Here is a 14,298-nt window from a genome sequence, read left to right as displayed (position 1 = left end):
CGGGCGCCCCGCGTTCCTCTCGCGTTTCTCCGGCTGCACGATTCTGGCTGCCCTGCCTGCCTGGCGGTGCCTCTCGGGTCTGAGCTTAAAGCGGGTGGGTGCAGACCTTTGGGCATCCAGGGAGAGCTCTCTTGTTAGAGCCCACACACAATCAGGCGCATCAAGTGGGTAAGTCCCCTCCCCCGCCGCCACCCTCTGAAACAAGTAGCTCTTATTTACCCTTGCAGTTCTCAAGTGGGTCCATTTTTAGCCACCGAGTGCTGAAAAGTCTAGTGGGAAGGGACCAGGCGGAGAGTCAGAGGGAGAAATTTGTTTCTATTTCCATCTCTACCACTGTAACCCCTGGTAAGTTTATTAAACTAAGTGCCTCGGTTTACCCAGCCATGAAATGGGATTCGTAATGCCAGCAATTTCCTGCTCCTCCAAGACGGCAGGAAAACATCTGTGAAAACACTTTGGGTTTAAGTTCATTTAAGAGGCACTGTTGCTGGTCTGTATATTTTTAATTGTACACACATTTGAGTGTTAATGTGGTGCACACTTTTATATGAAATGATGAAATTTACTTTAAAGACTGATCTTGGATAACGTTTAATCCAAATACCAGTTTGGAGAAGATGAAAGAGTTTGTGTGGACGTTAGGAATTGAGGTGTGAAATAGGAAAAAAGCTATCATTTTAATAAAATGTTTACGCAGTCATAAATAGAGTTGAGAAAAATGGACCTTGCATTGTGGTGTTTTCAGTGAGTTACTCCTGTGCCAGCACATGGTGTGGATTGCAATGTAGCTTCAGCTTTGTGTAGCAGATTAAGGTAATTTAGAGAATCCCAGCTCCCTTTTAAGTGTGTTATATATAAGGAATTTTTATCCTTGCTTATCTTTTCCTTAAATTGTGTGGGTGAAACGAAATTAGGAAAGTGTATTCCCGCCGTGTTAGAAAATATGAAAGAATGGGTGAAGAACTATGGATTTCAGTTTATTTGCCACGCCCCTCCTGTGCCATACGATGACCCAGAGAATATTTTGAGGGTGCTTCTTTTTTTTCCTACACCTGCAACTCCTTTTGTCCCATTGCCTCCCTCTGGAGTTTGAATCTTTACTGTCCTCATCCTTGAGACGAGTTTTATCTGTTTAGGCTGGTTGCCTCTGACCCAGCTGCCCAGTCGGTCATTATTTATTTACAGTATTAGATTTCCATTTCTATTCATTCCACTCTAAGCCGCCTTTACCCTGGTGGAAAGAATAATGGGCCTTTGCTACTAATGCTATATACTTGGAGGTGACTAGGAATGGCATGCTCAAGGTGCTGAGACTAATGCAAACCCCAGGGAAGCTAGGTCTTCACTGGGTCTTCTGAATAGGTCCTGGAATACAGATGCAAGAGTTGGCCTGCCTTTCCTTGATTTTCTGAAATCTCCACTGGGTAAATTCATTTGATTGCCAAGAGAAGTCTTGGGAGCAGGGAGCTATCAGAAATCTGAATGTTAGACTGATTAAGAGCGTTCCCTGCAAAAGAGTGGGGAGAAAGAAGTAGTGGCTTTGTAGGTGTTGGAGAGTCCTCCCTGTAACCAGGTAACTAGTAGGAAGTAAAGGATCCCTAGATTCCCAATTGAGAAATGGGAAGGGGACTGGGTTTCAAAAGGGAAGTGGTGCAGCTTCTAGGCAGGTTTGGGAATGTACCTGAGGTTTCATGGGCCCTTTTCCCTCTTTCTCTTTGAGAGGTTTCTGACGCCTCAGAGTCAAGCACATCTGTCTTAACAGTTTTCAGACCTGTTCACTCTCCTCCTTGGTGCTCTAAAGGAGGCCCAGCGTTCATGTTCCTCTCTCAAAGCTGGCCTTACATATATTAGAGGAAAACGGGCAGTTTAGTTTGTAAGAAACTCTTTAGACCTCAGTGTCTCTCCTCATCCTTCTTTCCAAATTAGTCCCACATCCTACAGATTAAGGATTCATTTAGGCTTCAGTATTTCAAACTGGGATACTCAGTTTGGCTAGGAAGAGTGAACTGAACAGTCTACACTAAGATATGAAAAGCCAGCTTTTCTGTTGAGGAAGATAATGAATTAATTGTCTGGGTGAGAATTGTGGGCATTTGGACAAGGGAGGGCCAGACTGGGGGTGGAGTTGTGCTGGACAGCTTGTGCCCTCGTCCTTGAGAGAGGAAAGGATACCACCAAACTAGTGTAGTCACCTTGTTGTGCTTTTTCTTCTTCCATTTGCCTTGTGAGGAGAAGAAGATAGCAGTATGGAGGTGGAGTCACCATCTGTTCTCAAGGATAGGAAACAGACTTTAACTGAACATTAGGAATGAGCTGTATTCACCTGGCATTGGTATCAGGCGCTGGATGGATTACACCAGAGAATACATTACATCAGGAAAGTAAGGCTAATTTTGTAAGAGAGTCTAGGTATTTCCAGAGTGACTTTGGTGGTCTTTTTCTTGTTGAGGATGAAAGGTTGCACACAAAGAAGTGGAGGCCTACTGCTCTGAGGCTTGTTATTCCTGGTGAGACAATTGGATGTGCTGCAAGCAGATCCCAAACCTGATCAGGCAGGATAAGGCAGGAATAGCGAAAGGTGTTTCTTTGTTCAGAACATTGGTCTGTTCAAGGAGAAGGCAATCCTGTAGATATATAAGAAGGAGCTTCTGAACCAGTGTAAAAGGCCAAAGCTTTTGAAAACAGCCAATGAAGAAGACACGTGGAAAGCTATTCAGAGCTTGAGCCAACGCTGGAGGAAGGGAGTCCCAGACAGTGGGACCAATATCATGGGTGGAGTTTGACTAGGTGGACAAAGGCTTGTCTAAAGCAGTGTTTCAAACATTGTCAGACTACAACAGTTCAAAATGCATTTTTACACTGAGACCCAGGACATAGCAAGTATATGTGTATGTGAAACTAGTTTGTATTTTTATTCTATTTCTGTTTCTAGTCTGTGTTCTTAAAAACTCATAACGTGTTAGTGGATCACAGTCCACTATTTGGAAACCACTTATCCAATGGATAGAAAAACAGGTTGCAGTGGAGCAGGCTGGGTGGGGGGATTGGAGATACTGGGGGAGGTGTGGGGAATACAGAATTGATTGAGCACTACCTGGACCCCTGTTGGTGGGACAGAAAGGAGTGTGGAGACTCATCTTGTGTCTGACAGGTGCAGAACTCACGTAGATGAAATGATGGAACAGATGCAGAAGAGGGACTTTCCACCAGTTCTACTCACTTCAAAGCAAAATGATTGGCTTTAAGGAAGAGGAAATGTGCAAGGAGTGAACTTGGATTTGTAAGCAGATTTCTTTAGAGCAGTAAGATTTTCCTCTGTAGGCTTAATGAGGAGACAAATGGACCCAGAACAAATTGGCTGATGAATTTAGGTCATGTCCACTTTCATGGCCAGATAGGGAGCGGAGGGGCTCATAGTGCAGGGAGGGTGAGTAGGAGGCTCACACCTCCCCTTACAGCTTTGAGAAGTTTGAGCAGAAGCAGCGGCTGGAATGTGTTTTGAAACACCATTTGCTGATCAAACTTGTTAGGAAGTTGGCTGCTTGCCTCACAGAGAATTTGAAAAGTATTCTTTTTTTCTTTTTGAGACAGGGTCTTGCTTTGTCGCCCAGGATGGAGTGCAGTGGTGTGGTCTTGGCTCACTGCAACTTCCACTTCCTGGCTTCAAGTGATTCTCCTGCCTCAGCCTCCCAAGTAGCTGGGATTACCCGCCACCACCCCCGGCTAATTTTTGTATTTTTGGTAGAAATGGGGTTTCACCATGTTGACCAGGCTGGTCTCAACTCCTGGCCTCAAGTGATCTGCCCAACTCAGTCTCCCAAAGTGTTGGGATTACAGGCGTGAGCCACCGTGCTCAGCCTGAAAAGTATTCTTATTAAATTTTACAAAAGGGCTAGACTGTCAGGACTTCCTTAGAAGTATAGATCTGTGATCAAATTCCAATCATTGTTCATTGGGGGTCACCTAAACAGTTTCTTGGAGAAATTGATGAGGCAACCAGCAATTGTGAGTTAATTCCAGTATTTGCCCTGGAGTTAATCAAGGGCGGAGTCTATCTGTAGGCTTTTGATTTCCTTTTCATGGCTGTCAACATCTGGCTACAACACCTAACACTCCTAGCAGCAAGTAAAAGCCTGGAGGAAAAGTACACAGGTGGCTGGCACGGTGGCTTATGCCTATAATCCCAGCATGGAGGTGGGCAGATCACCTGAGGTGAAGAGTTTGAGACCAGCCTGGCCCACCCACATGGTGAAACCCCATCTCTACTGAAACAAAATACAAAAATTAGCCAGACATGGTGGCATGCGCCTGTAGTCCCAGCTATTCGGGAGGCTGAGGCCAGAGAATCGCTTGAACCCGGGGGCAGAGGTTGTAGTGAGCCGAGGTTGTCCCACTGCACTCTAGCCTGGGCAATAGAGTGGGACTCTGTCTAAAACAAAACAAAAGTACACAGGTATCAGAGTTCACCCCAGCACGTTGCTTAGTGACTGCTTGCTCTTATCATTGATATTCTAACTAGTTGGAGCCTCCCCTTGACCTGACCCTGCCTTATCAGATTTTCTTACCTTAGTTGATGTTTTCAGTGTTTGACTTCACCCTTCCTTAGCTATCTGGTATTTATCTAATGCTTTCAACTCTGGTTTCTCTGTTATCTCTGATAACTCTCCCCCAGTCCCCCACCAGCTGCCTTGTGGTGTCCACCTGACTCCATGGAGCTCAGTTCTGGGTCCTGGCTTGTGTTGTGTTACTATTCATTGAATTCTGCCATGGCAAACCGTAGAAAAAACTGCACATTGATGAGTTTATGCATTTATTAATTTAATTTTAAGATTTTGGGACCTGAAGAAACTTTCTAGGTCAAATTAATTTTAATTAATATTCCCCAAATAGGCTTAAAAATCTTTGAAAATTAAACTTCTCTCTATTTGGTATATCTGTATTTAGTGGAATGGGAGGAAGAAGGAATTTTCATTTGGTGAAAAATTTGAAAAGTTTAAAAGTTCTCTTTATAAAGTGTTACTTTAGGGACAAGATTCTTCTTCTTCTTCTTCTTTTTTTTTTTTTTAAGTAAAAAAGAGAGATAGGGTCTTATGTTGCCCCAGGCTGGTCTTGAACTCCTGGGCTTAAGTGATTCTCCTGCCTTGGCATCCCAAAGTGCTGGGATTACAGGTCTGAGCCACTGCGCCTAACCTGGGACATGAGTCTTAAAACTAGTCTTGCTCAGTTAACATGTTTTGCTCCATTACATGTGAAAATACTGAGACAGTTAGGAATTTAATTAAATGCTTTATAATTTGTTACGTGTAAGGACTTATAAAGACTACAGCTGTGTTTAGAATGAGGTTTCCTTCCCTTTTCATGTTTTTTAAACCTGTGTGAGTGCTCCCAAACAGATCAGTTTCTTACATGCCCTATGGAAAAGTGGAGGAATCCAGGGCAACATAAGGCTGAAAGGGTGAGGCCAAGAGGAAGGCTTGATCACCTGGAGCCAGAAGAAAGAACCAAACCCTTAAGACATTTAGCATTTTGAAGATTTGAGAACACTTTATAGCCACAAGCCTCTCAATGTTTAGTGTTTTTTTTAATTGCAAAAGTAAAACTAGCTTATTACAAAAAAATTATAAGCAGTATTTAAGAGAATGCAAATTCACCTCTGCTTCCTCCTCCAGCTCCCACCCTGGCTAGTTTCACTCCTAAACACACCTAGTTATCAGTTTTGGGGGTGGGGCCCTCCAGATGTTTTCTCTACAAATGGCAAAATGTGCCCAGAGTTATTTAGTTATGAAAAATTTATTATTATTATTATTATTTGAGACGGAGTCTTGCTCTGTAGCCCAGGCTGGAGTGCAGTGGCCAGATCTCAGCTCACTGCAAGCTCCGCCTCCCGGGTTCACGCCATTCTCCTGCCTCAGCCTCCCGAGTAGCTGGGACTACAGGCGCCTGCCACCTCGCCTGGCTAGTTTTTTGTATTTTTTAGTAGAGACGGGGTTTCACCGTGTTAGCCAGGATAGTCTCGATCTCCTGACCTCGTGATCCGCCCGTCTCGGCCTCCCAAAGTGCTGGGATTACAGGCTTGAGCCACCGCGCCCGGCCAAAAATTTATTATTTTGCAGCTTGCTTCTTTTATCACCTTTTTCATTTAAATGTTAATAACGTGATAGTATACATATAACCATAGTTCTGTTGGTGGACCTTGAAGTTACTTCTAATAATGTTTTGATAAACACTCTTGTAAATACTGTACATGTTTTCAAACCTGTGTGAATTTTTGAGGGTAAAAGACCAATTCATTAGTATACTGCTTATTTTATAATTCAGATAACATAGTGTTATCGACATTTACATAGTCTGCTCTTTAATTCCTCAGATATTCACTCAGCAGTGAAAGCACAGCGGTGGATGTTTTGGGGATGTCAAGGTGGGGCAATGCCTCCTCCTTACCTACAAGAGGTCACTGTCTGATAGGGGGATTAGGCTTGCACATTGACTATAGTATCTTTAGTTTTATTTATATTCCCCTTTGTTTCAAACAGGATTTGGAATTTTTTACAAAGATGCATATGATATGACAAGATAAAGTATATTTAGTATAAAGAAGGAAAAGAAGATGGAAGTGTAAGTGAGGCTGGTTAGTGTATTTCGAAGTCCTATTCTTTCCTTACTAAAAGTTCTGGCTATAAGCTTTCCAGCAGCAAAGAGAAGAGGCAAATGATCTATAACAAGCTTCAGGGTGTCCAGAAGAGAAACCAAATCAGAGAAGCCCACCTATTCCTGATTCCAGGAGGTGAGAAAAAATTTCTACTTGGGTTTTCACTAAGAAAACACTACATTTGCAATGGCCAGCATCCTGAACAACCTTCCCAGTATCTTACAGTAGAACCTAGTGACTTTGCCTTACGATGCCACCTCATATCATGTTGCCCAGTGCTAGCCAGGGGTATCATGCCATGGCACTGTTCAGTGAAAGGTCAGTAGGGTGAGGTGTAGGCCCATGGGTTTAATCCAGAAATAGCTTTAAGAAGACCTAAAGGGACACATGGGCAAAGAAACGCATCTATGTGATCTTGTTTCTGGATAATTTTTCCACAAAGTAGTATAGAATATATAATTTTAGTGGAATTGCTATGAGTAAAACCTATAGAATACTAGGTCTGTAACTTCTGAAATCAGAAATGAGGATGTTTTAGATGGCATTAACTTAATGGAATTATAACAATGGCTGGGCAAAATATTTTCCAAAAAAAACCAAAAACAAAAAAACACCCAAAAAACACCACCCTATACTTGGTCCACACAACAAGGATGGTACTTGTTCACATCGATCAATCCCATAAGTTAGAAAGGATCAAAGCCACCATGCTAAGAAGTCTTGATAGCATCTTCAAGATTAAACTTGTTAATAGGTTATACAGTGTGAGAATGGCACCAGGGCTTGGAGGTCTACCAGTTGGGTCAGCTTGACCCTGTTTCATAAAGCCAGGAAGAGTTCGCTTCCCATGAGTTGTCTGGATCTGAACTTCAATGACTACATTCACCAAATTCTTGCCTTGGGAACGTTACCCTAAAACATTTCTTCATTATCAAGTCTGTGGGCCAAGCTTAGGTTTTTTTGTGTGACTTACTACACCTGAATTTAAACATGAGGTTGAGGCTACCTGAAGTGTGTGGTGTGATGAAGGCACATCAAGGAGTAGAGTAGATCAAGGAGTTCCATTTGTAACTGTGAACAATCGATGGAGACAACTCACTACCTTCAGACTAGCCCTCGGGTAGAGTGGACGTTAGGTAATAATATAAAAAGCCACCTAGAGAATTTAGAAACTCCTTGGTTGTCTTCTCATTTTGGCCACCAGATTATCCAGTCAGATCATAGGTATAAACAAGCTGCAGGGCCCTTAGGCCAAGGGTTAAATCAAGAAGGAAATGATCACATTCCTTCAAATACAAAATATAATATTTCTGTATGACTTGGCATCGTTGGAGAAATATTAAATAGATGTAACATTTCTTGGTTAAGAAAGGCCTGGTAGGCCGGCCATGGTGGCTCAGACCTGCAATCCCAGCACTTTGGGAGGCTGAGGCAGGAGGATCACTTGAGTTCAGTAGTTTGAGACCAGCCTGGACAACATAGTGAGACCCCCTCTCTATTAAAAAAAAAAAGAAAAGAAAAAGAGGCCAGATGCAATGACTCACACCTCTAATCCTAGCACTTTGGGAGTCTGAGGCAGGAGGATCACTTGAGTTCAGTAGTTTGAGACCAGCCTGGACAACATAGCGAGATCCCATCGCTATTAAAAAAAAAAAAAAAAGAGGCCAAGCCTCTAATTCCAGCACTTTGGGAGGCCGAGGTGGGTGGAGCATTTGAGGTCAGGAGTTCAAGACCAGTGTGGCCAACATGGCAAAACACCATCTCCACCAAAAAATACAAAAATTAGCCGGGCATGGTGATGCATGCCTGTAGTTGCAGCTACTTGGGAGGTGGAGGCCTGTGGTTCCAGCTACTTGGGAGGCACAGGCAGGAGAATTGCTTGAACTCAGGAGGCAGCAGTTGAGTTGCAGTGAGCCAAGATTGCTCCACTGCACTCCAGCCTAGGTGACAGAACGAGACACTATCTCAAAAAAAAAAAAAAAAAAAAGGCTGGTAAAGGCTGGTAATACCAAGAACTATTCTTTATTGAGTGGTCTTTTAATCTGTTGCCAAATAAACCATTCCTAGACCCTAGTAGCTTGAAACAGTGATTTATTATTTCCTGTGATTCTGTGGGTTGGCTGGGTAGTTACTGTGTTGGTTACAGGTTCACTCAAGTGGGTGCCTTCAGCTAGAGGGTTAGCTGGGCTGAAGGATCCAAGTTGGCTTGCCAGTATGGCTGGTAGTTGATATTGAGTGTTGGCTGTCAGCTGGGCAACCTCAGTTTTCTCACTGTGGCCTTCATCCTCTGGTAGACTAGACAGGCTCTTGACATGATGGTCTCAGGGCAATTTTCCAAGAGAGTGTTTTTAAAGTCCTACCTAGGCTCTAGAACCCTCAGAGCCTCTCTTCTGTTGTATTCTCTTTGTCAGCAGTTGGCAAGGCCAGCCCAGATTCACAGGACAGAGACATAGACTCCAACTCTAGATTGGGGGACTGGAGTGGCAGTGTCATTGTTGCAAAGGAATTTATGGCCACTAAATGGTTTACCACGAGTGACTACATGTACCAGGAACTGTGCTAGGTGCATTTAACAGATTATCTCACTTAAGCCACATAACTATCTTGCCATTAGGCGTTCTCATCCCCATTTTAAAGAACCTGCAGGTCACAGCGATTGTGTTGTTCTTGCCTAAGGCTGCTTGATAAGTATTGGAACTAGGCTTTGATTCTAGGTATCTCTTTAGCTGAGCAGAATTCATCTTAAGAACCCAACAAGTGGGAGAAATATGCTACTTGTTCTTCAGCCCCTCTAACTCATTTAATACCACTTCCTTTCCTATGGGGAACAGGCACAAGAAGAAAAAAAGAAGGCAGCAGGCAAAGCCATACCTTAGCCATTTCCCTTAACCGAAGGACTTTCCAGAGGTAATGAGATCCATGATTTGGAGGTGAGAAGAACTTCCCTGACTCCATAGGTTCTGACTTCCTAGGTAGCTTGGTGGGTGACTGAGTGATCCCTTTAAAAAAAGAACAAAATTAATTTGGGGAAAATCATACTTTGTCCAGTTTCTCCTTGATTTCACAGAGTTGGTAAAAAAACCAAGAGATGTTCCAAGCCAAGAGCTCCTTTTGTGATCCCTCCAGGAAGGGAAGAGCAGTGATATGGAAATAAGTACATTAGATGCCAGGTGGAAAAGGCAGTCCGCAGAAGCTCTCTCTTTTTTCCCCAAGAGACTCCCCAGACAGTAGAGAGCCACCTGGCCTCTGCTTCAGCTTCAGGGACTCTTCCTAGCACAGACTTCTTCCAAGGCTGGAGTCTTGTTTGAAATGTTGATTTCCTTAAAGGTGGGCTCTCAAGTTATATAAGCTTCAAAACCTTTACTTTTTATTTGTGCCAGCTACTATATTAATGTGACCTCCCAATTACTATTGTCTTCTGGCTGAAGGCATTCTGATCAATCCAAAATCCAATGGCTGTAACTGTAACTCATAGGTTTAAAAACAAAGACTTCTTTATAAAAGTTTCAAGTGAGCCTATAATCCCAACTACTAGGGAGGCTGAGGCAAGAGAATTGCTTGAACCTGGGAAATGGAGGTTGTAGTGAGCTGAGATGGTGCCACTCTCCCCTAGCCTGAGCAACACTCTGTCTCAAAAAAAAAAAAAAAAAAAAAAAAAATTAAGTGGAGTGAGATGCTAGGAAGCAACATTTGTCACGTAAATCACATGTGTACTCTGAGGCATTAGGCCTAGAAAATGACCTGAATTTCCTAAGGGTAGAATTCTTCAATAAGTTGGGGGTTGAGAAGCAGAGGAGCTGAAGGAAGAGATGGAGAAGGCCTTTTTCCTTTTGGCTTCACTCTGCTTGTTAAGTGTTATAAAAACAAACCCCAAGTAAAGGAATAAATGTAAATGAAATAAAAAAATTTAAAATAAGACAAAAGATACAAAGTTGATGTAAAATAGATGAATTATATCAGATTTCATTTATTTTTCAGTTAAAAGCTAGAACATGTAAATGTAAGCTAGGAAAATAGGAATAAAAGTTTTGTTAAAATCCAGTTAAAATTACTGTACCTATAATGGAAGGGAGAACTAGTTAGGAGTTGTGGACACCAGTGGGAAAAGTGATTTCTTAGGAGAGCAGGGACTTTCAGGGAGGGGTTAAGGAGATGGGATAGCCTCCTACTTGCTGTGTCAGAATATCTTGGCGTGGGGACTCTGGGTTGTTTGAAAAATCTGTATCAACGAAACTCTTTTGCCCCCACAAAACAAACTATAGAAAGACTACAAAGTCCTCTCCTCTTGTAGGAATAAGCAGAATTGTATGTGTATGTGTGTGTGGTGGGGGTGGCAGGGGAGCCTGGGATATGAAAATTTGAAAGGCACTGTATTGGATCAGAGAAAGATTCCTCGAAGGCGTTTAGTATACAGTGTACAAGGGAAGACAGGATTATGACAGGCACAGAAAAGTCTTAGATTAAAGAAATGTGTAGCAGAGTTGTGACTCAACTGTCAGAGCGGTTTTCTGAGCTTTGGTAGCAAGGTGGAGGCCACCCCCAGCCTTTGAGTTTGGATACTTTTTTGCTGAGACTGGATGACACTTACAGAGCTTAGTTTAGAGAACAGGGTTTAGCCTCCTTCCTAATCTGATGTACTGTGGTTGTAATTATTATATACAATTATGAGAAAAATAAAGGCCTATTAGAAATGTGTGAAAAGTTAAGCTTAAATATTTTGTTCTTTGTTATAATCAAAACAATCTGTAATCCAAAAAGGTTGTTTCAAGGAGATGTCAATTGCCAGGGTCTCTAGCAGGCAGAATTGATCAGTTTCTCTTTAACTTGAACTCTGTTATATACTCTTGGAGGAGTAGGGGCTGAAGAAATAGGAAATAGAGAATAAAAATATAAAGGTTACCCTTTTTCAAAGTTCAGTATTTTAGTCGACAGGGAGGAACCATAGAGAAATCTTTTTTATAGCCATGAACAATTCCTTGTTAAACCTTAAGTAACATCATTTATCTTAGAAAGGGAGTGTACCAGGCCAGGCGCGGTGGCTCAAGCGTGTAATCCCAGCACTTTGGGAGGCCAAGGCCAGTGGATCACCTGAGGTCAGGAGTTCGAGACCAACATGGTAAAACCCTGCCTCTACTAAAAATACAAAAGTTAGCCGGGTGTGGTGGTCGGCACCTGTAATCCTAGCTACTTGGGACGCTGAGACATGAGAATAGCTTGAACCCCGGAGGCGGAGGTTGCGGTGAACTGACATCGCGCCATTGCACTCCGGCCTGGACGACGGAGTGAGATTCTGTCTCAAGAAAGGGAGTGTAACTTAATTATATGAACATAGGGCTTCTTCACCTTTCCTGGCTTGGTCTTCTTTTCCTCCCATTTAGTTCAGTTTAAAAAGCAGTACCATGAATATTAGAGGATTTATAGAAGTTGGGTTGACTTTTATGCAGCTGGCTTCCTGTAGACTTTTACACTCATGGTAATGGTTCTTCAACTTGATGCTCAGAAAAGAAAAAGAGGTGGAATGTTTTCTTCATATTATCCTCTTAAGTCTTTTTCCCTATATGTCTCTTCACATACAATTAAAACAACCAAAAGCAAAAACTATAACTGCAGTTAGCTGAGAGCTTTATATACATTCTTTTAGATGCTTAACAATTTTTGCATGATTGAAAGTTGAAAGTGAGTGGTGTGACATTCTTTTTCTTTCTTTAATTTCATTTTTTTTTTTTTTTGAGATGGAATCTCACTCTGTTGCCAGGCTGGAGTGCAGTGGTGCGATCTTGGCTCACAGCAACCTCCGCCTCCCAGGTTCAAGCGATTCTCCTGCCTCAGCCTCCCAAGCAGCTGGGACTACAGTCACGTGCCACCACACGCAGCTAATTTTTTGTACTTTTAGTAGAAACGGGGTTTTACCATATTGGCCAGGCTGGTCTCGAACTCCTGACGTTGTGATCCACCAGCCTTGGCCTCCCAAAGTGCTAAGATTACAGGCATGAGCCACCGTGCCTGGCCTGACAATTATTCTTTACTAAGATTTCAATGTCTTTGGTCATTTTTTTGACGTTTTATCAACTTTGAGATAGATAATTACAGTGTACCACCTATATGAAAATGCAAACAAAACTCAGAATGGGTGCAGGATGGTATGCCTTTTTTGGCTAGGGGTTTTTGTTTCTTTTCTTTTTTTTTTTGGTATTCACTGTGTTTATTTCTACAATGTTGCGTTTTTTTCTTTCTTTTTTTATTAGTTCTAGGGTACATGTGCACAAGGTGCAGGTTTGTTACATATGTATATGTGTGCCATGTTGGTGTGCTGCATCCATTAACTCGTCAGTTACATTAGGTATCTCTCCTAATGCTGTCCCTTTCCCTTCCCCCCACCCCACAACAGGCCCCGGTGTGTGATGTTCCCCTTCCTGTGTCCAAGTGTTCTCATTGTTCAATTCCCACCTATGAGTGAGAACATGCGGTATTTGGTTTTTTGTCCTTGTGATAGTTTGCTGAGAATGATGGTTTCCAGCTTCATCCATGTCCCTACAAAGGACATGAACTAATCTTTTTTTATGGCTGCATAGTATTCCATGGTGTATATATGCCACATTTTCTTAATCCAGTCTATCATTGATGGAGATTTGGGTTGGTTCCAAGTCTTTGTTATTGTGAATAGTGCTGCAATAAACATACGTGTGCATGTGTCTTTAGAGTAGCATGATTTATAATCCTTTGGGTATATACCCGGTAATGGGATGGCTGGGTCAAATGGTATTTCTAGTTCTAGATCCTTGAGGAATTGCCACACTGTCTTCCACAATGGTGGAACTGGTTTACAGTCCTGCCAACAGTGTAAAAGTGTTCCTATTTCTCCACATCCTCTCCAGCACCTGTTGTTTCCTGATTTTTTAATGATTGCCATTCTAACTGGTATGAGATGGTATCTTATTGTGGTTTTGATGTGCATTTCTCTGATGGTCAGTGATGATGAGCATTTTTTCATGTGTCTGTTGGCTGCATAAATGTCTTCTTTTGAGAAGTGCCTGTTCATATCCTTTGCCCACTTTTTGATGGAGTTGTTTCATTTTTTCTTGTAAATTTATTTGAGTTCTTTGTAGATTCTGGATATTAGCCCTTTGTCAGATGGGTGCATTGTAAAAATTTTTTCCCATTCTGTAGGTTGCCTGTTCACTCTGATGGTAGTTTCTTTTGCTGTGAAGAAGCTCTTTGGTTTGATTAGATCCCATATGTCTATTTTGGCTTTTGTTGCCTTTGCTTTTGGTGTTTTAGTCATGAAGTCCTTGCCCATGCTTGTGTCCTGAATGGTATTGCCTAGGTTTTCTTCTAGGGTTTTTATGGTTTTAGGTCTAACGTTTAAGTCTCTAATCCATCTTGAATTAATTTTTGTGTAAGGTGTAAGGAAGGGATCCAGTTTCAGCTTTCTACATATAGCTAGCCACTTTTCCCAGTACCATTTATTAAATAGGGAATCCTTTCCCCATTTCTTAATTTGTCAGTTTTGTCAAAGATCAGATGGTTGTAGATGCGTGGTATTATTTCTGAGGGCTCTGTTCTGTTCCATTGGTGTATATCTCTGTTTTGGTACCAGTACCATGCTGTTTTGGTTACTGTAGCCTTGTAGCATAGTTTGAAGTCAGGTA

The 14,298-nt window shown here is 42.2% G+C and overlaps 1 protein-coding gene across 2 annotated transcripts in view; it reads left to right on the top strand.

Annotated features, from left to right (window-relative positions):
- LOC105547781 (transmembrane protein 56) overlaps window positions 1–14,298 on the top strand; it is an 84,054-nt gene continuing 69,756 nt past the window's right edge. Inside the window, exon 1 of one of the 2 annotated variants that reach the window (XM_011991485.1) lies at window positions 1–168. The gene's annotated coding sequence lies outside the window, so the exon portion shown is untranslated. Of the gene's footprint in view, window positions 169–12,421; window positions 12,502–14,298 lie in introns of those variants that run through there. The other variant, XM_011991484.1, reaches the window with a different exon arrangement.

Source organism: Mandrillus leucophaeus, unplaced genomic scaffold (genome assembly GCF_000951045.1).
Source record: "Mandrillus leucophaeus isolate KB7577 unplaced genomic scaffold, Mleu.le_1.0 Scaffold397, whole genome shotgun sequence".
Classification (NCBI taxonomy): domain Eukaryota; kingdom Metazoa; phylum Chordata; class Mammalia; order Primates; family Cercopithecidae; genus Mandrillus; species Mandrillus leucophaeus.
Note: the sequence above shows the minus strand (reverse complement) of the source record. Positions and strands in the feature narration are given on the sequence as shown.